Raw genomic sequence first — 23,744 nt, 5'->3', positions numbered from 1 at the left:
GTTAAGACTCGAGAGTGTACTATGTAGCATGAATAATGAAACCAAGAACTTTATTATGAGCCAGATGTGCAATCTCATACAAAAAGTGTACAAAAATGGATTGAGATAAAAGCCATCATCCATGGGCCATTGCTCAATCTGAATCAAGATACATGATTACTCTAGGTGCTCATATCACTCTCGGCTTCGAAGGTGGAAGCATCCTCGTCACCGCTTGAGGAGCCATCACCCTCCTCAACAAAATCACCCTCACTAATGACATTTCCCTCGTCATCATACTCGGGCTCTCTAGGCTCTAGGTGAGAGGCAGTGATGTTGGGATATAAAAGCCCGGTGACCTTCGTGTATATAGTACACGCACATTGTACATGTGAACGCACCCTTTACATGCCCTAAGTATAAATACATTTTATTCTCTGTGTACCAACACATTGTTGGTACACTCTTATTGTCTCGTACTTTCACTCTACTCAAACTCTCTCTAGCCGTCACACTTATACGTTGCTCAATCTCAAACTCTCTCAGTTGTGTCCTTCCAGTTCCTACAATTGGTATCAGAACCAAAGGTCTCGCACGCTTCCCAAGATTGACAAGTCTGGTTTGACCTGGCGGGATCAGCTGACAAGAGCTAGGCGTAGCTGTCAGGTTGACGTGAAGCACCAGGCGGGACCAGGATCAGTTGAGGTGCTGAGCGTGTAGCTGATGACAGGCAACAACAGCGTGACAGCTAGGCGAATTGCAGACGAGCGTCGAACTGTAAACGGGCGGTGACTGCGCGACAGATAGGCGACTTGTCCAGGCGGTGTGCGACTGGGAATGAGGCGACTGGCAGGTGACCTCTGCGGGCGGTTAGCGACTGGACAGGCGGGCGACGTTTGAGGGGTGATGTGATGCGACGGGGGTCAACAGACCCCCCCCCGGTTAGTTCCTTTGTGTTTTCCAAAAAAATCAAATTTTTTCTCTAATCCCCTCATTACCACTTGCCATCGATGGGAGTTCACACGCCAGAAGCACAGATCACAGAGCTGTGAGGATTCCAGCCAGAAATTTTGGGGCTTTTCCCAGATTTGATATAATGCATGCCTGTTAGTGACTTTTGAGTCAGAAATTGCAGACATCGCGAGCGGTGACCTCAATTAATTTGGGGATTTTGCCAAATTAGTCAAAATTTTGTCCCTTTGAGCAAAATTTCTTGACATTGGATCCCAGAAATTTGGGGCTTTTCATGTATTGGCAAAGCTTTACTCAGCCGGGTCAGATTGTCTGACATTCATGCAACTTTGGACTTGAGATTTTGAGGATTTGCGCAGAATTTTGGTAAATTTCTGCATCTTTTACCCGTGCAGTGGCTGGTTAATGTACAAACAGCAGAGATTTATTTCTGGTTGAGGAAAAACAATAGGGTATTTTGCTGGTTCAGCTTGTGCTTTCACAGATTAGTGCATTTACTCTTGTGTTCGTGATAAAATGGCTGCAACTTCTTCCAGTTCAGACATCAAGAGTTTGATGGAGATCAAACGGTTTGATGGTCATGTCTTTGACCTTTGGAAAGACCGTATGTAGGGCTTTTTGTTCCTGAAGGATTGTGAGGATGCTTTGCAGGAAGATAAACCCGCACTAATGTTTGATGCAGATTGGGCCAGAGTGAATAAAAAGATTGTGGCTTACATAAAGATGGGTGTCACTAATGACATTTTGACAGACATTAAGGGTTTAGATACAGGTTATGCAATATGGGAGAAGCTTAAGACTACTTATGAGATCTGAATCTTGGGAGACCTTGGTGGTTTCACTCAGCAATAACCCCAATCTCTCATATGATGGGGTGAGGGGTTCTATCTTGAATGAAGAAATTAGACATATGTCTAGTGGAGAAGGCAGCAACTCAGCTTATAATGTAAGAGGCAGGACTGAAAAGAAAAATGCATATGCAGGGCAGAGAAACAGGAGCAAGAGCAAAGGAAAGGATAGGAGCGACATTACATGCTATCATTGTGGTCGGAAGGGCCACAAGAAACCTAATTGGAGGTACTACAAGAAGGAACAAGAGAGAAAGAAGAATGTAGGAGATAAAAAGAAGAAGGAAGAAAAGACAGATGCATTGGAGACATCCAAAGGCAAAGAAAAGGCCAATATGGCCTCTAGTGTGGTCATAGAAGAGCTTTCAGATATAGAGGCTGATGTATTATGTGCAATTGATTATGATGTCCTTGTGTGTCACATGCAGGATATGTAGATTACCAAGGCTCATACGATTGATGCACTCTTGTCAGTTGATGATGGTGTCACTCAGACTTGGATTGTAGACTCTGGTGCATCTTTCCATGTAACTCCTTGCTTGGAGTGTTTTGCTATGTTCAATGCAGGCAGTTATGGAAAGGTGTACCTTGGAAATAACCATGCTTGCAGCATTGATGGGATTGGCACCGTACACTCGTCTTTAGACAATGGTCAAGAGCTTGTGTTGAAAGATGTCAGATATGTGCCTGGCATTAAAAAGAGTTTACTATCTGTTGGTCAGCTTGACTTGCATGGCTACACCACAGTGTTTGGTGGTGGTTTGTGGAAAGTAAAAAAGGATTCCATGCTAATTGCAAAAGGAACCAAGAAGGACACATTGTATTGTTTGCATTGTAAAGCCTTGAATGGCAAGTTTCTTGCAGTTGCTGAAATTTGCAGCCACTTGGAGTTATGGCATAAGAGATTAGTCCATATGAGCCAAAAAGGACTTGATGTTCTTACCTCTGTGAAGAGGGTTGATGGAAAAGGCTCTAAACTTGATTTTTGTAATGAGTGTCAATTTGGAAAGCAAATAAAAAATTCCTTTTACTGTGGTGTCTCTCGTAAGTCCAATGTCTTGGACTTAGTGCATTGTGATGTATATAGTATGCCGGTGAAATCATTGGGTGGTGCTGCATATTTTATCTCCTTTATCGATGATTGTTTCAAGAAGATTTGGGTGTACTTGTTGAAAAAGAAAAGTGAAGTGTTTGCTGTTTTTAAAACTTTTCATGCATTTGTGACCACTCAGATAGATAGAAAGCTGAAATGCTTGAGAACTGATAATGGGGGTGAGTTCACATCGACTGAATTCAAGTCATTTTGTGACTTACATCGTATTAAGAGGGAGTTTACAGCCCCTTACAGTCGTCCTTCAAATGGGGTGGCTGAAAGATATAACAGGACTTTATGTGAAAGAGTGCGGTGCATGCTGTCCATGGCTAATCTTTCTCATGCATTTTGGGGAGAGGCGCTCAAACCGCGGTTCACATTTGCAACCACTCTCCAAATAGGTCCTTAAATAATGGCATCCCTGAGGAGGTTTGGTCTGGCAAATCGGCCTCATATGACCATTTACGTATATTTGGATGTGATGCTTTTGTACTTGTTAGGGATGAGTTGAGTAACAAACTTGACCCAAAATCCACCAAGGGCATTTTCATGGGCTATGGTGATGAGGGTGAATTTGGCTACAGAGTGTGGTTACCTCAGTCCAAGAAAATTATTCACAGCCGTAATGTTGTGTTTAATGAGGCAAAATTGCTGAAAGGCTCTTTAGCCTCTAATGAAGATATGAAAAAGGTGAAATTTCAGAGTTTGCAGCCACCCATAACTTCAAAAAATGAACCTCAAGGTGCTGTATCACAGGCTGAAACTGATGATCAGCTGGTTAGTTTTGAGCTAGATGATGATGGACAGCAAATAGAAGCACAAGGAGGTCATGGATAGCAAGATAGGCTTGCTGATTATGAAAATGCAGGTGCTGGAAATGAAAATGAAGGTGCTGAACAGCATGCTGAAAATGGTTTATAGCAGCAAATGAATGCTGAAAATAATATACCTCCTGATGTAGACCCAATTCCTGAAAATGTTGATCATTGGATATGCAGGTCTACGCGCGTAAGAAGGCAACCACATAGGTTTGACCCCTCCTTGCATTATGTGCTACTTACGGATGAGGGTGAGCCTCTTACATACAAAGAAGCCAAGTCATGTGAGTTCAGTAGTAAGTGGGAGCTAGCTATGCAGGAAGAGATTAAATCTCTATATGCAAATGATACTTGGGATCTTGTGTTATTGCCAAAGGGAAGGAAGCCACTTCCAAACAAGTGGGTGTACAAAGTCAAGACAGTTGATGGGAAACCCAAGTACAAGGCAAGGCTAGTTGCCAAAGGTTATGCACAAAAGGAAGGGATTGACTTCCAAGAGGTCTTCTTACCTGTTGTGAAGATGATCACTTTACGTGTGTTTTTTGCTCTTACTGCTGTTTTGGATTTAGAGCTGTATCAAATGGATGTAAAAACAGCTTTCTTGCATGGTGACATTGATGAGGAAATCTACATGAAATAGCCCGAGGGCTTTATAGTTCCTGGAAAAGAGCAGATGGTGTGTAAGCTAAAACGCAACCTGTATGGGTTGAAGCAAGCACCACGGTAGTGGTACAAAAAGTTTGATACTTTTATGCTATCTCATGAGTTTACATGCAGCCATGCAGATCATTGCTTGTACATGAAAAAGGATACAGATGACAGCCCCATAATACTTGTTTTGTATGTGGATGATATGTTACTAGCTGGGAAAAGAAAGACTAGCTTGGATGCTCTAAAAAATGAGGTGAAATCAGCTTTCTCCATGAAAGATTTGTCGAATGCAGAGCATATTTTGGGCATGAGGATTCGTAGAGATAGAATGCAGAAATTTCTGTTTTTATCTCAAGAAAAGTACATTGGAAAGGTACTGGACAGATTTAACATGGCTGAAGCTAAGCCTTTTGGGATACCCTTACCTCCTTATCTCAAGCTTAGCAAAGCCAACAGCCCGAAAGATGACGTGGAAGCAAATGCTATCCTGGCAAAGCACATTGGGAGGCTGTCGAGTGTATTCTTCGATACCTTAAGGGTACACAAAGAAAAAGTATTTGCTATGGGCAGGGTACACTTAGTTGGCAGGGTTATTGTGATGCAGACATGGCAGGTGACTTGGACACTCGTAGGTCCACCAGTGGGTATGTCTTTACAGTTCCTGGTGGGGCTGTTTCTTGGTGTTCCAGGTTGCAGAACATTGTTGCACTGAGTACCACTGAAGCTGAATACATATCAGCTCTGAAGCTTATAAGGAAGCTATATGGTTGAGCAGACTTGCAGATGATCTCGGCATGTCTATGGGTACTGCAGTTTTGGGCACTTCATCAGACAGATTTTGGAAGATGGTCAAATCACATTGACCAAGATTAAAACACAAGATAACCCTGTAGATGTTCTCACTAAAAGTCTAAGCAGAGCTCAGCACGAGCATTGCATTCGACTAGTGGGAGTTGGTCAGCTAGAGGTTTATATCGGACCTTTAAGTGGGAGGTTGTTGGGATATAAAGGCCCGGTGACCTCCGTGTATATAGTACACGCACATTGTACATGTGAACGCACCCTTTACGTGCCCTAAGTATAAATACCTTTTATTCTTTGTGTACAAGCATTTATTTGCATTTATTTGTAGCCATCAATTCCTTATGTCGTGCATCATTTTTCCCACTCTTTCTTTGCTATCTGTTCCTCTCTCCAGCCCTATTTTCAGATCTGCCCTGATTTTCAGCCTTTATTTCAGATCTGCCCTTTTTTATCAGCCTCTTTGACATGTGACTTGGCATCAATGTCCTCGAACCGTGCATAGTTTCTGTGCAGCAATGCATCAACTGTAGGAGCAGTTTCTATGAGTTGAGACATGCTAGAAACAATGGACTTTATGCAAAAATCCCGTTTACCCTTTGGCAAACCACAAACATATTTCTCCACTTGCTCATGGAGGGGTATTGATTGATAAGAAGTAACTGGCAGCAAAGCATCCCAAAACTTCTTATTGAACGGATCCAAGTTCTTGCAATCCTTGGAATCCAATTGATTGCATGTTGTCATAATTTCTACTTCAAAGGTGCTTGTCAACCAATTTGAAGCAAACATTTGCTTGAAATTGACCCAAGTTGTAGGTGCCTTTTCTTGAATGAGAAGTGTAAACAACAACTGCAATGCATTTCCCTTCAAGAATGTGGTTGACTTGCATATCTTAATACCTCTGTGAAATTGTCTCAAAAATAGGCTGCATCAAACTGCTGAATAAAAGTAAGTGCTTTCAGCCTATCTTGTGCACCATTGAAAGGCTCAAACTTCACACTTTTGCCACCTTCATCATAGTCCTTTGGCGGTCCTATGTCAAATTATCATATATTGCAAAGAGGGTGCCTTTGCTGTATTTACATGAAAACCAGCACTATCACGTACACTTGCATGACCAACACCAAATCCTTGTGCTCCAATAGTCCCTGGGGGCGCAGATACATGTCTATATGCCCCACTTTGTGCCCTAGGCATCATGCCTGTGTTGCCATACATGGGATTATGCATTCCTCTTGCATTACCCGAATACATGGGCGTAGTGAGCCATGCATTATCTGTTGCATGCCATAGGGATTTATGCCATGATTTCACGTAGACGATGCTTGTCCAACCATAGCATGAAAAATGGTATCTTCACGAAAGTATCCTTGCTGCTCCATGCTTACATTTGCATGAATACCTTGCTGTCCATACTCCCATGGATTGGCACTACCAAGTTGGCCATGCATCTGCACTTGTGGTCCCACGGATATCAACTATTTGTGCTTATCAAGCTTTTTGGGCTCTTCCAAAGAAGGCTTAGGCATCTCCTTGGGTTCTTCGGACTGTCCCGGAGATTTTTAAACGAGGTATTCTTCTCTTTGCCTGTCCTTCCTTGGAGCATTCAAGAATCGAGTAAATTGGGAATCCTTTGTTAATTCAGCAAAGAGTTTTGCTATTGTTCTCATCTGATCCTTGAAGCTATCATCGAATTCTTTAGCCTCTTGATGCATAGAAGTGCCAACATTTGGGTCATTTCCCATGTTTTCAGAACCATGTCCAACATCAATCATTGCATTTTTCCCTTCACCACATGAATGGCCAAGAAGTGATGCATCCTCTCCACTTGATCCCGTATCACCATGTGAAGATATGCTTGTTGTAATGCATTGCTGAGAGCAATTTCAGCAAGATTGGAATGATCCCAAGTTGCAATTAAGTGCCACAGGCCCCGATTCAAAGGATTTGATGGCATCCTAGCAATGGAACCATGAAATCGGCCTTCCTTCAGTGGATGGGTGGTAATTCCCTGATTACGACTTAATTATAGCACCAACATTTATGGCAAAACTGAAAACACAAATTTACCTACTAATCTTTGGACAATGGACACCCGGTTGGCCCCAAAACCCCCTTTTGGTATTTATTTAGCTTTATTCAAGTAGAAGTTGATTGACAATGGGATTCTCCCAATCCCCTTCGCAATCTAAACTCCCCTTGTTGTCCAAAGTGACCAACAAGTCTTCAATCTGATTTGCCCCTAGAATTGGGCAATCAATAGGTCTTCATACACTTCGAGAAGAGTGGAAAGGCCCCAAATTTGAATGGTTGGTTGGTTCTCCACTTGGTGTCAGCTGAAAATCACCTTCAGCCCTGAATAATTCAAGACTTGGAGTCTTCAATGTATGGCATGCTTCCTAAGGCAGCTGCTAAACACTAGTTTCCACTGTAAATTAGGGTTTATAGTAGAGAAAACTGAAATTCCTCACCCTTCAATGGTCCAAATGCTGAGATCTTCGAAGCAAGGTTGTGAAATGGCTGGGGAATGAGAGAGAATGCTGAGAAGAGAGAAAATTTAGAGTTTTGTCGCCAGAAATGATTGAAAATTAGTCAAAAGCAGCTACTGCCCTGACCCAAATATACTAACGCCTTCAGCATGGGGCTGTCACCCAGTTACCTAGGATCTCATGCAGCTGTTCGCTACTCCAAATCTGCAAATGCCTACTGGTAATGGCTAACTCAGCTCATGATGATTGCTCTTGCTCCTCACGATGTGTTTCTAGCAAGGATGAATGATCCACTCTCTCTCTCAACCTTTGTTTTTGCTCTTCTAGTCTTTGCCACGTTTTTCCTAGCCTCCCTTTGGAATATTTAACAAATGGCAGCCTTTCCAAATGAATTTCCAGCACTATCCACATTATTATATTAATTTTTAATCTAAAATGATTGAAAATTAATATAATAATTATTTTGGTGCCTAGAAAAATAGTTTGACTAGCCAATAATTAAATTGGCTAGGCCACTTCATCTTTGGAGTGTCCTTAAGTACCGTTAAACGCCACATATCTAATGTCACCAATTGATACTTATGGCCAAGTAAAAGCAAGGTTGTGAAATGGCTGGGAAATGAGAGAGAATGTTGAGGAGAGAGAAAATTTAGAGTTTTGTGATCAGAAATGACTGAAAATCAATTAATCAGTCAAATGCAGTTGCTACCTTGACCTAACAACAATAAATGTTGTCGCTTGCACCTGGAGACCCAAATTTTGTTGTCGCCTTCAGCGTAGGTTTGTCACCCAACTGCCTAGGATCTAGTGCAGTTGTCAATTGCTCCAAATCTGCAAACGCCTATTGGTAATGGCTGAAACTCAGCTCACGATGGTTGCTTCAGCTCCTCACGATATGTTTCTTGCAAGAATGAACGATCCTCCCTCTCTCTCTCTTTAAAGCATTCGTTTTTGCTCTTCCAGCCTTCCCCACATTTTTTAAAGCCTCCCTTTGGAAAAACTTAACAAAAGGCAGCCTTTTCAAATGAATATCGAGCTTTATCCACATTATTGCATTAATTTTCGGTCTAAAATGGTTGAAAATTAAAATAATTATTATTTTAGTGCAAAAAAAGAGTCTAACTAGCCAGTAGCTAAATTGGCTAGGCCACTTTATCTCTTGAGTGTCTTTCTGCCATTTTTGACCATCAGATCGACGTTAAGTACCGTTAAACTCCACATCTCTAGTATCATAAACTGACAGTTATGGCCAAGTAAATGACTTAGGCCAATAATTGGCACTAGATACCACCTAGTATCTGTGTGACATAACTAATTGCAACTTTCGCCTTTGACATCCATTGATTCCCTTGGGTCTTGGGCTCATTAATTTGTACTAATCTTAGTCGCATTTGACTTATGCAAATTTACTTAAATATGTGATTAAAAATTAATCCACATGTTAAGTGAGGCTTGCAAAATACATATCCTCATGACATCGGCTAGTTTTGGAGGTTTTTAGTTATTTATAGTTGACACACTTGGTTGGGCAAATCATTCACTCTTTGTCTCATAGGTGCTTCGTCAGGTGGCTGCAGCCTTCTTCGTTGATTCCCTCGGGTCTCGAGCTCATTAATTTGTACTAATCTCAATCGCACCTCACTTATGCAAATTTACTTAAATATGTGATTAAAAATCAATCCACATGTTAAGTGAAGCTTGCAAAATACATATCCTCATGACATTGGGTAGTTTTGGAGGTTTTTAGTTATTTATAGTTGACACACTTGGTTGGGCAAATCATTCACTCTTTGTCTCATAGGTTCTTCGTTAGGTGGCTGCAGCCTTCTCCGTCTCCTTCCTGGATAGTAGACTGTACACTCTTTGTCTTCATCACCATCTCCGTCTCTCTTATCGTTGAAGGTGTTGTCATCATTATTCTACCTAATCCGTTGTGCTCACTAACACCTTGGGTTGCATGTAGGTCTTCTTTGTTCAATGTAAATCAGACTTCTCTTTTTGTTTTCTCTTCTTCTATTTTTTTCTCTCTATGTTTGTGATTCTCTTCTGTTGTGCACTCTCACACATATAACGATGAACATCAAAATGAACCATGGATACCCAAGCAAGGGTGATCAAGCCACCACCAAGGTGCCTGAGAAAGAATTTGATGTTGATGTCAATCATATAGCTCTTGAAAAAAAGAAAGGAATTATAGGAGCTTTCTATGCTTGTCAATAATGCCTCTGTAGTAGCATACCTAACCATCCTATCAACAATGCCTCTATAGTAGCATATATGACCAATCATGAACTTGGATGTCAATCCTAGCTCCAAGATTTCAAACCTACTAGATTTAAATTGATGCGGAAGGAAAGCCCCTCTCTAGGTCCTTTATACTTGACCCTCTTACACTCCTTCTCTAGCAATGGAGAGCCATGAGGGATGATGGCATCACCAACACTAGAAGAAAACGAAGGAAGGGGTTGCTATGCCCATAGTTGCCAAGAAACCTGTTTCATAAGGTTGGGAAACTTGTTTCATGCCTAGGCGTTTCATAAACATATGAAACACCTATTGTAAACTTTAACAAACGCCATACTCTACATGTCTTGGGACTTTTGTAATTATCGTTTATTATGGATTTACTTGACATGGATATTGGCATTGATTGCTGGAGTTTTGTTTTAAGTTGTTATCCATGATAATTGCATATATTGATGGCCCCTTTTATAGTTGAAGTCGATGTTGGGCATGGATAGTGGACCACGATGCATATAAATATTGATGCTATGTTGAATGTTCATTTGTATTATATAGAATATGAATAATATCAATTTGTGTTTTCTACGCCACATGAGTTATACTATATATGCATATAAAGCTTTCATACTTTTTAATATCTTGAATGAAACCCGTTTCTAACATTTTACGAAACTTGTATGAAACCTATGAAACTCCTTTCATACCTCACGTTTCAGAAACCCTTGGTAACCATGGCTATGACCTTCCTTTTCATTGCAAAAGATGAGCCCTTCCATGCCTTGGTCTTCACTTGTATTGGAGGATCTGAATCGAAGTTGGAGTCAAAGGAAAGCAATGCGATAGAGGGAGTTTGTATCTTGCTTCTTCTCCTCCTCCTTCTGTGAGGCCCCTAGCTCCTTGCAATTCTTGCATAAATGTTCCGTCTTAACATTGGGCCTTCGTCTTCTCCTCTTATCACCTCTCTCTAAAGCTGCAAAAGCCTTCTCATGGCCACCATAGTACTCCCTTGTAACCTCAAAGAAGTCTCATGCTCAAGCAACGTGGAGAACATACGAGTAAAGCTAATTGGTGTCAATGTTGTTTGTGCCTGTAGAGCATTGACTACTCCATCAAACTCGGGAGGGAGCTTATAGAACATAGTTCCCACAAGAAGATGTCTCTGGAAGGATAGATTACATGTGCCGAAGCTGATCGTGTACGTGTGTAACATGAAGTGGAAAAGATTAAATAGTATCCTTTGATTTGAACTTAATTTGATAGAGCTGACCATAAAAGGTCATAGCTTGCATGGTCGATGGAGCCTGGTACAACATTTGTTACTTCTCCCATACATTTAAAGTTGTCATATAGGAGGTTATTACATGAGTGTTGAGAAACCCTTCACCTGTAGTTTTGTGTTCTGCATTTTGCATTTAGGGGTTCACAGTGGATAGCTCCAAAAAGGGATTGGGCTTCCACACTGTGGTGCCACCCTAGACAGTTGATGCCCTCCCTTCGAGCACCACCCTAGACTGACTATGCCTATTTATAGCCCACTCTCATTCATTCCTTATGGCTGATCCTTTAGTCTGTCACTCCCACTCTCTCTTCGTCAGTCTTCTGACATACTCTCTCTATTCCATCATCTCTCTCTCTCTCTCTCTCTCCTCTCCTACCACCATCTCCACACTCTCCTGGCGGCAACCTTCATCTCTAGTTGGCTGCGTTTATGGTGGCAGTGTGCTCCTCTTCAGCTGGCATCCATTCTCCATTGTTGGCGAAAGCATCTTCTATGCTTCTACACCTTGCGTTTGGAGTCTACACTCTCTTGGCGTCAGCATCCACCCTATCTAGCGTCATCCTCCACCCTTCTGGTGGCTCCACCTTCTTGCGTTTGGTTGCCAGGGAGGTTTCTCACCATCTCGCATCTCTCTCTAGCAGGCGTAAACTTCATCAGAGGCAGGTGCACCTTGCGTTTGGTTCTTGGCTGCTTCCCACCCTTCTAAGTCACTACAGCAGCTGGTGCCACCTTATCAGGCTTGCGTTTACAGACGGAGGCTTCATCGGCTGTCTCCCTGCTCGTAGGTATCACTCTTTATCCCTGTGTTTGTGGATGCAGAGGCTTCTCACTCTTCGATGGCAGTCTCCTTGCTCTAGGCAACACCTCCTCGTCTTGCGTTTGCAGACTCAGCAAAGGCTTCTTCGGCAGTCTTTTTGCACTCTAGGGCTTTCTTTGTGCTACGGCACCCTTGTATCAGATTCACTTCATCCGCATGATTCATCTTTCATCATCTTTTGTGTTTCTTTTCTCTCTTAGTGTTTGCCATACACACTTTGTGTTTTCCCTCGCAAACCCTATTCTCTCTTTGGTCACTTAGTCATTTTGACATGTTATCAGAGTGAGAGGTGCTCAGAGAGCCACAAAGATCCTCCTCATCTGAGAAGACAACGACTGGTGACGGGTTTGGCATCAACATTTGATTTCTCTATCGTTTCTGCTGCACATTGGGAGATATCCATTTTCTCCCTTCCACCCTTTCTTCTCCAGCTTGCCACCTCGATACCACGGCTTCTCCTCCGACAGATTGCTCTTCTACTTGGTGCTATTACTGCGGCATGAACAATCATCCCTCCGAAGATTGATGACTTTGACCTTTGCTCCCCATCCCCCGGAGTATACGTGTCTCCCACCTGGCACTTTCTGTGCCACCTCTCCTTACTGGGCCACAAAGATCATTCTGCATCCGCTATCGCAGTATTATACTCAAGGCAATAAGCCGCATTCGATGCGCACTAAGTCCTTTCCGGCACATAGAGGCTCTAAGACCTTACGAGGTGATAAGTCCTCTTGAAGACCACTCCACTGCACGGAGGTTTTACCCACCTACTTCTAGGTATAGTGGCTTCCATAGCCCACATCTCCTCCACAGTTCACTCTCCTGAGAGCCTGTGACTATTCCCCACCCTTACCTCATCTCGAGCCTCCTTTCCCACCCTCTTCCACTCAGGTTCGAGAGGTCACTTTTGGGTGTTTTTCGGCTTTTTCTTTCGAGCCCCAGATACCGTCTTCGGCACGACCGGTGGCATTTCCTTTGTCATCAGATGCTTTGCAGTTAGTGAGCCATGAGTGGTTGGATTCCCTCTCTCTCTCAGACTGGGATTCAGAGGGGGATTTTCTTACTTCGCCCTCAGAGGGGGCTTCCAATTCTTCTTCGACTTCTAAGGGGACTCTCACTTCTACTCCTTCCGATTCAGAGAGGGACCGTATGTACCATGAAGTTCTTCACACACCACCACTTATCACTTTCTAGGAGTGGCACCGACATTCCTCCTATGCATTATCTTTGTACTAGGGCACTTGGGCAAGTGAACAATTTTCCCACGAGGGACACTGTCCAAGTGGCACCTGCTGCATGCGCATTTTTCAACATGTAGCATTGCCTCTCCACCTCACTTTTCTCTTCTTCCCCTTTTTGGGCCTGAGAGGGGGTGTTGAGAAACCCTTCACTTGTAGTTTTGCGTTCTGCGTTATGATTTAGGGTTTGACAGTGGACAGCCCCAAAAAGGGACTGGGCGCCATAGTTACGTGGAACAGGGAATGGGAACGGGAACGAGACACCTTGGAATGGGGGGAATGTCCAAGGTGTGGGGACGGGAATGGGAGGAACGACTCATGTCTTAAGTGTCCCAAATATGCCCTGCATGACCCAAGTTGCCCCAAAAGAATGTCCCTCTAATTGCCCCAATACCCCTCAATGCTCCAAATCGACCCAAATATCCCAAAATTGACTGAATTACCCCCATAGTTCCAAATTACTTTGAATTGCCTCAATTATCCGAGTTTTACTTGAAATTAGACAATATAAATGGATGATTACCTTAGAATTGAGAATAGGCTGAAATTTGATTGTGATTTGCAAGAGTTCATAATGCATCAAATTTGAACTTTGCATGGACTCCTGATTGGCTTGACACTTTGAATCTTGAATGAGAGAGAGAGAGAGAGAGAGAGAGGGAGAGAGGGAGAGAGAGAGAGAGAGAGATTAGGGTGTGCACATTAGGCGATGGAGATGGGTGAACATGTGGTAGTAGCGTGATACAAGCTAGAAAAAAACGTAAAAAACGTAAATTTTTGGTCTACAGGCCTGGAACAGCAGTTCCAAACAGGGAATGACAGGGAACGGTAGGGCACAGCCTTGGGAATGTTCCTTGGCCGTTTCACCTCCTCCGAGGGTCTAGAACGTGTTAGACTGTTCCTATATGCCGGAACGGCCGTTCCTTGTTTCTATGCCGGGCACCCACAGTGTGGTGCCACCCTAGACAGTTGATGCCCTCCCTCGGGGCGCCAACCTAATTTGACTGTGCCTATTTATAAGCCACTCTCTCATTCATTCCTTATGGCTGATCCTTCAGTCCGTCATTCCCACTCTCTCTTCGTTAGTCTTCTGACACACTCTCTTTCATAATCTCTCTCTCTTCTCTCCTACCACCATCTCCACACTCTCCTGGCGGCAGCCTTCATCTCCAGTTGGCTGTGTTTATGGGGGTAGCGTGCTCGTCTTCAGCTAGCGTCCATCCTCCATTGTTGGCGACAACATCTTCTGTGTTCCTACACCTTGCGTTTGGAGTCTACACTCTCTTAGCATCAACATCCACCCTATCTCCACCTTCTTGTGTTTGGTTGCCAAGGAGGTTTCTCACCATCTGGTGTCTCTCTCTAGTAGGCGTCAGCTTCATCAGAGGCAAGTGCACCTTGCGTTTGGTTCTTGGTTGCTTCCAACCCTTCTAATGTCACTACAGCAGTTGGCGGCACCTCATCAGGCTTGCGTTTGCAGACGGAGGCTTCATTGGCTGTCTCCCTACTCGTAGGTATCACTCTTTATCCCTGTGTTTGCAGATTCAGAGACTCCTCACCCTTCGACAACAATCTCTCTGCTCCAGGCAACAGCTTCTCATCCTGCGTTTGCAGACTTAGAGGCTTCTTCGACAGTCTTTCTGCACTCTAGGGCTCCTTTGTGCTACGACACCCTTGTATTAGATTCACTTCATTAGCATGATTCATCTTTCATCATCTTCTGTGTTTCTTTTCTCTCTCAATGTTTGTCGTACACACACTGTGTTTTTCCTCGCAAACCCTACTCTCTCTGGTCACTTAGTCATTTTGACATTGAGGAACCTCTTTAGATATATTTGAGAAGAGGAGAATAAGCACATGCATAATCCAACTCCCATGTAAGAATTGCTTCCTCGTAGTTGTTGTGGTTCCAACTTGGAGGAATAGGATCTGGGATTTGGGGATGCATAATAGCTTTTGAGACAATGCTCCATAAGCGTTGTTGCACAAACCAAGATTTCTGTTGGGTGTAAAGTCCCTTAATCTTCGTGTATAAATTTACAGGTGTGAACACACTCTTATTTGTACCCTAACATATAAATACATTTTATTCTTTGTGTACTGACACTCAATTGGTATACTCATTTTGGGATTCTCTCACTCTCACTCTCAACATTGATCTTGCTCCATTTCTGTCTCTCACTTCATGGCGCACTCATCCCAACAAACTGGTATTAGAGCAGTGGCAAAGTGTGTGCGCTTCCCAAGACAGGCAATGGTCTGTTGACAGTGTTTCATGCTTGTTTTCTGCTCACACTAGTCAGGTTGTCATTTGTTGGACATGTGTGTACCATGCGAGGTAGCCGATAGGTCAGTTTTGACTAGACAGACTAGGCCACAGCAGGTGATAGGTCAGCTTTGACCAAGCGGACGAGGCGATAGGTCAGGTTGTGCAGGTGACAACGTTTCAGGCCAGCAGCAGTCAATCACAGGCAGGCAACAGGTCATCGGCTGGTTCCTCCTCACGTTTCAGTCAGGTGCAAGCAATGCAAGGGAATGGCTGGTCTTTTTCGTTGCGTTTTAGGTAGATTTTCTTCATTTTTTTAAATTTTTGCAAGCAGCCCCCCTACTCACTGACGGAGGTTTGTGCGTGTAAGCATGGTTCTCAGATTTGTGCATATTTGTGCCCGAAAATTTGGGGCATTTCCCAGATTTGATGCTGTTCATGCATAACAGTGACATTGGATCCGGAAATTGTAGAAATTGTGCACATTGGCCTTGAAAATTTTTGGGCTTTTCATGTATGAGTGAAATTTTGCTCAGTTGAGCCAAATTTACTTACATTGATGCACATTTGGACCTGATAAATTTGGGGTTTTGCAAAATTCTGCAAAATTTTGCTAAATTTGCATGTTATATGCTCTCGGGAACATGCATTAATGCGATTGGGGTAGATTGGTCAGTTAAATTTTGGGGCTTTTGTTGAAATTTGTAAATTTTGGCAAAATTGATGTGTGAAATGCACATTGGGGACATTGCTGAAGCAATCTTGGTGCTGTAAGCAGTAAAATTCGAGTTTATTATCTCTCACTTGTGAGATTTTGAAGAAATCACAGAGAAATCTGGTATTCATGTGTATCGGAAGTGCATTTGGGCACATATGTATGCAGTACACATATGTGGCAGCTCCCGTTGAGTTGATATATTGTTGAATATTCATGGTGCAGCAGTCTTAGTGATCACTTGCGGATTTGGGATTGTTGCAAATGTGTTTCTAGTGATATTGCTGAAGTGGGAGTCACTTTGTAGTGATGTATGCATGGATTACATGTTGAAATCTCAGTTATATTGTTGAAGTCCTTTTATTACTGTACATTAACTTGGATCAAATCTTGCACTTATCTCCTGACATTTTGGGCTGAAATTAGCTGAATATTCAGCCTAATATTTATTGTCATAAAATACAGCATTGGTACTTGGGACTTTGCTGAATAATGGTCACTAATGCTTCTAGTAGCAGTGACACTAAATCCCTTCTTGAAATCAAGAGGTTTGATGGCACTGGCTTTGACTTGTGGAAGGATAGGATGCAAGGCATTTTGTTTCTCAAGGATTGTGATGATGCTCTCTTGGAAACCAAGCCTGCAACTATGATAGATGAGGATTGGCTAGACTCAATAAGAAGGCCATTGCGTACATTAAAATGGCTATGTCTGATGATATACTTACAGACATTAAGTGTCTTGATACAGCTTATGCCACATGAAACAAGTTAATGGACACTTATGAAAACACAACTCCAATGAATCAAGTGCATACATGGATGAGTCTAAGTCAACATTTGAGCATTTGAGGGCTTTCACAAGGATTTTGAGTCAGTTATGCAAGACTCTGGTTTGCAGCCCTTTAATGATAAATTGAAGGCTATTTTCTTGTCGATGACTTTGCTTGATAGTTGGGAGTCTTTGGTTGTTTCACTAAGCAACAACCATGCTTTAACTTTTGATGGTGTTAGGAGCTGTCTTCTTAATGAGGAGATTAGAAGAAAGTCCAGTGGAGAAAGTAGTGGTTCAGCCTATCATCTTAGAGGCAAGTTAGAAAAGGGAGGTAATGCAAGAAATAAAGGCAAAAGTAGGAGTAAAAGCAAGGGCTAACAATAGGATGTTACTTGCTATCAATGTGAGCGTAAAGGGTATAACAAACCTGATTGTCGGTACTACAAGAAAGAGCAAGAAACAACAAGGTAAGAAAAAGAAGGATTGCAAGAAAGATGATGACAGCTCTCTCTCAAAAGAAGTTGCCAAAGGCAAATATTGCATCTAGTGTGGTCATTGAAGAGCTCTCTGACACTGGGGAGATACTTGTTGCAGCCAAGGTTGTCCACGTCCGACGAACGGGTCAACTCGTCCGACCCGTCCTGTCCCGTCCTTTGCGTCCGGGACCCGTTCGGTTGTTTCCTGCGAGCCGTCCGAGTGTGCTCCGTTACCCGTCCGGTCCACTGTCCGTTCCCTGCGGCCTGTCCGACTGCGCCCCGTCACCAGTGACCGTTACGCCTGGGCCTTGCGGCTAGTAAAGTTGTAAACGGTTACTTTTTTGACTGTTTTCAGGCGGCCAAGGCTGAGTCCCGTTTTTCTTTTCATTCTTACGTTTCTTTTTTTTTTCTTTCTTATGTTTTTTCTCTTTTTTACCTTTCTTTTTCTTTTCTTCCTTTTCTTTCTTTTTTTTCTTTTCTTTCTTTTCTTTCTTACCTTTTTTTTCTTTCTTTCTTTCTCACAAAGACTCAAGAGAAAAGATTAAAGATTCTCTCTCTCTCTCTCTCTCTCTCTCTTTGCCAAGGGCCAACCCTAAACTCCAAAGCACTCTCCCTTTCTATAAAATCTCCCCTCCCCCACCATCTCATTCATCCTTTCAAGTTTTCTACCCCTCCTACTCCTTTCAAGCTCTCCATCCTTCCTACTCTCTCAAGCTCTCTCCTTGAGTCTTCCCTTAACCTCTCAACCCTTCCAAGTTCCAACCTCCTCCTTCATCAAGGTATAGCGCCTCTCTCCTCCCTCAAGCTCTCTACTTTTTCCGCTCCTTTCTTCAATCATCTCACCCTCCACGCGTGACCCTCAAGGATCTCTCTATATATCATAAATGACACCCCCTCTCCATGAGGCTTTTCGCTTGCATTATGCCTACTTCGAAGGAGTGAAGGAGAAATCCAACACTTGCAATGGCAATGCAAGTATTGCCCAAAGCTCCAAATCTCATCCGTCACTCGCCTTCTCATCCACCTTTGCAAATTAGGAGGGGAAGCCACACCATGTCTCGGTATTCCCGACGATGTCTATGAAGATTGTCGTCGGAAATACTTGCCATTGAAGCGACGCAAATGCCTTTTAAGGGCAAGTGAGGAGGTGGTCTGTCCCGATCATGAGGTCTCGGATGTGGAAGATGATCCCTCTCCAACTGTCTCAATTTCCTCCGTTGGAGGGGCCTCTTCTATCCCTTCTAGAAAAAGCCATTTGAGTGGTGCACCTATGCCCAAGAGACAAGCCACTCTTGCCCAAGCAACGGAGCAAGTTTCCAGTCCTCTCTCCTTTCTCAAGGAGAGGCAAAGGCAAGCAGAAATAGAGATTGCACGCACTACAATTAAGTGCAATCTCTCTTTCCATATTCTCAAAGTGGATCGATGGAAGCGGATGGTAAAAGCCATTGCCATTGTTGGTCCATGCGAGGGATGGTACGGTGTTACGTACAATGACATGTGTACCAAGAAACTCGATGAGGAGAGAGAGAGGATTGATAAGTCCCTTGAGCCTGTGCGTGCCGGTTAGGCGAAGTATGGATGCTCTATCCTATCCGATGGATGGAGTGACTGTAAAAAAAAGGAGGATCATCAACATTCTCGTCTCTTGCCCACTTGGCACATACTTCCTATGAGCGCTGGATGCAGGCACAAGGGGAAGGAGAACCACGGGCTCGTTTATGTATTGACACATACGGCAAGCCATCATTGAGGTAATGCTTCTAAATTCATTATTTTGTAATCTCTTTTTTTAATCTTTCAAATTTATTCTAATTTCATCGTGTATAATCTTGTAGGTTGGGCCATAAAATGTGGTGCAAGTTGTCACGGACAACGCCTCGAATTGTGCATCTATAGGGCGGAAACTTAAGGCCGAGTTTCCGTCCATAGTATGGACACCATGCGCTATACATTGTCTAGATCTTCTTATGGAAGATATAGGCAAGTTGAAGTGGGTGGCGAGCATTGTCAACGATGCTTGCACAATTGTTGGCTTTGTCAACTCCAAGGTTCGAGTTTTTGCGATATATCGCTCATACTTGGACTTGGAGTTGAAGAAGCCCTCAAAGACTCGGTTTGCGGCCATGTGGCTTCTCCTCGAGCGTCTATATGACGTTCGCAACAAGCTACAAAAAACAATTGTGTCAGATGAGTTTAAGGAATGGCTTGAAGGGGAGTCCACATCAAGCCAAGTGGAAGCAAAGGCCGTTTAAAGACTTTGCTTAAAGGAGGAATTTTGGATGGATGTGAGGGGCATTATCATTGCTGTTACTCCCATCTACAAGGTGCTTCGCATGACGGACATGGAGGGGGCTACTATTGGCCTCCTCTATCATCTTATGGCGGATGCGATGGAGGAGATGCAATCATCGACCATCTTGGATGGGGAGGCCTTTTCTTCATGGTATTGTTTTTATTTTTATTTATTTTTAATGATTCATGCTTCTTTTTAGTTTTAGAATCTATATTTCATATTGTCTCGCACTTTCTTTTTAAATTTCACCTCTAAATCTCCCTCTAAATCTCTATCATCTTACACCTACTGTAGTGATATCTTGGATACCACCCCTAAAAGAGATGACATTCTCTTTTTGACAAAGAAAAGATGGAAGTGGATGAAGCGACCCATACATGTGTTTGCGGCACTCTTGCATCCCGCCTTAAAAAAACCCTCTCTTTTCAGGGATGCCAAATGTCCTGGCCGATCGCGATGTCTTTCTTCCAAAGGCTTTGGTGGAAGAGTACCATGGTGCCTTTCTCCAAGAGCTCATTAATTATAGCGATCAAAGGGGCACCGCTTTTGCATCTACCATTTGTTGGAAGCAGGAATCGTTGGTGAAGCCTCTTTTTTGGTGGGAGTCATTTGGCTATCAATTGCCTCACCTCCAAAGAGTGGCCTTACGCATTCTTGCACAGGTTTGAAAATCTCTTCTTTTTTTCATTTAATTCTAGTTACAACTTACAACTTGCAAACTTAAAGTTTAAACTTACTTTTTCTTCACATGGTTTAGGATTGTTCGTCGGGTGCATGTGAGAGGAATTGGTCCGCCTATTTTCTCGTGCACACCAAAATTCGTAACAAGCTTAGCACACGACAATTGGAGTGACTAATTTACTGTCGCTCCAATTTACGCATGCTACGCAATATGCATGAGATGTCTATGGCAAGACAAGTATCATATATCTAATTTTTATACTTTTTAGTTCATAACTTTATTCATAGATTATGAAATATATTTAAAGAATTTTCACTTGTTTAATCTAAGTTCTTCATTCTTTAAATGTATAGATAAATGTGGATTCACTCAAGCTCTCCGCTAGTACACTTAAAAGTGTGACTCGTGAGAGAGACTTGGAGGAGGAGCAAATTTTTAGGGAGCTTTACCTGGAGCTCAAGGAGATAGACCGGCGGGTCTCTCGCACTTGTGCACGGCGTGTCCGTGTTGTTATTCACCCTCGCGCCGGTAGCAATGGAACTTCTACTTCGGCATCGACATCGGCTGCTCGTGATGCTTGTGGGGCCCTTAGATGCTACACGAGGCGTGGGAGTGGCTCGAGAAGCACTCCTAGTTTGGCCCAAGAGAACATACCTATCACTGCCTCTCACCTAGAGCTTAGAGAGCGCGAGTATGATGACGAGGGCAATGTCATTAGTGAGGGTGATTTTGTTGAGGAGGGTGATAGCTCCTCAAGCGGTGACGAGTATGCTTTCACCTTCGATGCCGAGAGTGATATGAGCACCTAGAGTAATCATGTATCTTAATTCCGATTGAGCCATGGATGATAGCTTTTATCTCGATCCATTTTTGTACACTTGTTGTATGAGATTGCACATTTGGCTCATAATATAGTTGTTGGTTTCATTATTCATTTTACATAGTATACTCTTGATTCTTGTTTGAACTCTCTTGTGCACTTTTGGCTTGAATCTCTAAGTTTATGTTTTAACTTGTAAGTCCAAACATTAAGCACAGACTTATATGTATTTTTTATTTCATCAGACGTAACATCGAACGTAGGTCCAAGATTTATTAGTCCGATTAGTACCGTACTACCATCGGACCGTACTTATTGGACGTGACAACCATGGTTGTAGCCTTATGCAATGATGTAGAGATTATGGTAGGAGTAGATGATATACACATCACCAAAAAGGAGGTGATTGATGCCTTACTTTTAGCTCATGATGGCCTGTCCCAATCATGGATAGTGGACAACGGTGCTTCTTTTTATGTTACTTCCTCTTTGGAGTCGTTTTCTAAATACACTTGACGTTGCCTAAGCAAGGTTTACTTGGGCAACAATTATGCACTTGAAATAGAGGGTGTAGGTATCATTCACTTGGCCCTTGAAAACGGCCAAGGGCTGATTTTATAGGGTGTTAGATATGTATTCGACATAAAGAAAAGTCGATTGTCAGTTGGGCAGGTTGATACAATAGAATACTTTACTATGTTTGGTGGTGGATCTTGGAGGCCCACAAGGGCTCTATGCTGATTGTTAAAGGTAGCAAAAAGGGGAGTTTGTGCTATTTGCATTGTAAAGCATTACCTGGCAAGTTTTTGATTATGGCTGAAGTTCATTCACAGATGAAACTTTGACATAGAAGACTTGGCGATATGAGCTAGAAAGGCCTTTAGGTTCTCTCCTCTTTAGGGAGATTTGATGTAAGAGGCTCTGGTCTCAACTTTTTTAATGATTGCATATATGAAAAACATGTGAAGTCTCCTTATTACTCTGGTGTTTGTCAAAATGACTAAGTGATCAGAGAGACAGTAGGGTTTGCAAGGGAAAACACAGTGTGTACGGCAAACATTGAAAGAGAAAAGAAACACAGAAAATGATGAAAGATGAATCATGTTGATGAAGTGAATCTAATGCAAGGGCGCCATAGCACAAAGGAAGCCCTGGAGTGCAGGAAGATTGCCGAAGAAGCCTTTGAGTCTGCAAATGCAGGATGAGGAGGTGTCGCCTTGAGCAAGGAGACTACTGTCGAAGGGTGAGGAGCCTCTGAATTTGCAAATGCAGGGATGAAGAGTGGTACCTACGAGTACGGAGAGAGCCGATGAAGCCTCTGTCTGTAAACGCAAGCTTGATGAGGTGACACCAGCTGTTGGAGTGATATCGGAAGGGTGGGAAGTATCCAAGAACCAAACGCAAGGTGCAACTGTTTCTGATGAAGGTGACGCCTGTTGGAGAGAGACGCTAGATGGTGAGGAACCTCTCTGGCAGCCAAACACAAGAAGTTGGAGCTTCCAGAAGGATGTAGGATGATGCCAGATAGGGTGGATACTGATGCCGAGAGAGTGTGGACTCCAAACGCAAGGTGTAGCAGCACAGAAGATGTTGTCACCAACAATGGAGGATGGACATCAGCTGAAGAGGAGTACACTATCACGATAAATGCAACCAACTGGAGATGAAAGCTGGCGCCAGGAGAGTGTGGAGATGGTGCTAGGAGAGGAGAGAGAGATGATGAAAGAGTGTCAGAAGATTGACAAAGAGAGAGTGAGAGTGACGGACTGAAGGATCAGTCGTAAGGAATCTATGAGAGAGTGGCTTATAAATAAGCACAGTCAGTCTAGGGTGGCGCCCCTTTTTGGGGCTGTAAACCCAAATGCAAACCCTAAACGCAAAACGCAGAAACACAAAAACACAAATTGCGGGTGAAGGGTTTCTCAACACCCCCTCTTCGGCCCAAAAAGGGGAACAAGAGAAGAGTAAGGTGGAGATGCAATGCTACATGTTGAAGAATGCTTATGCAGCAGGTGCCACTTGGATAGTGTTCCTCGTGGGAAAATTGTTCACTTGTCCAAGCGCCCTAGTACAAAGATGATGCATAGGAGAAATGTCGGGACTTTGGGTGGTGTTGAGAACCATACTCGATCTCGGGAGTTGGCTCCATTTTGACCAAGGGACAAAGAAGATCCACCTTGTAATTTGAGAATACTACTTGAAAGGAGACCTTTGAAGATAGTCAGGAGATTGGATGAGTTGTAGAACTTGAAACTCAACCTTGGGAGAGAATTCACTAGCTCCGTGACTCCATGCTGGAAGGAATACGAAGGCCTAGCCACCAAGTCATTGTTGAAGGACCAAGGGCCTCGATCTAGGTAGATCCTCTAGATTGCGGGTATGAGTAGAGGAAATGACTGCTCAAAGAAGTGCCAATCTTGGAAAGTGAAAGATGGTGGTGCGTGAAGAACTTCATGGCACATAGGTTTCCTCTCTAAATCGGAAGG

General features: G+C 43.1%; 1 protein-coding gene and 1 pseudogene across 2 annotated transcripts in view; both read left to right on the top strand.

The window, feature by feature from the left end:
• The window catches only part of RH39, a 48,921-nt gene that overhangs the window by 11,252 nt on the left and 13,925 nt on the right, over nt 1-23,744 (top strand). The window lies entirely within an intron of this gene.
• LOC148039886 (uncharacterized) lies at nt 18,336-21,247 on the top strand (annotated as a pseudogene).

Source organism: Lygodium microphyllum, chromosome 2 (assembly GCF_053477565.2).
Source record: "Lygodium microphyllum isolate KBCC chromosome 2, Lygodium_microphyllum_v1.1.10, whole genome shotgun sequence".
In the NCBI taxonomy this organism is placed as follows: domain Eukaryota; kingdom Viridiplantae; phylum Streptophyta; class Polypodiopsida; order Schizaeales; family Lygodiaceae; genus Lygodium; species Lygodium microphyllum.
Note: the sequence above shows the minus strand (reverse complement) of the source record. Positions and strands in the feature narration are given on the sequence as shown.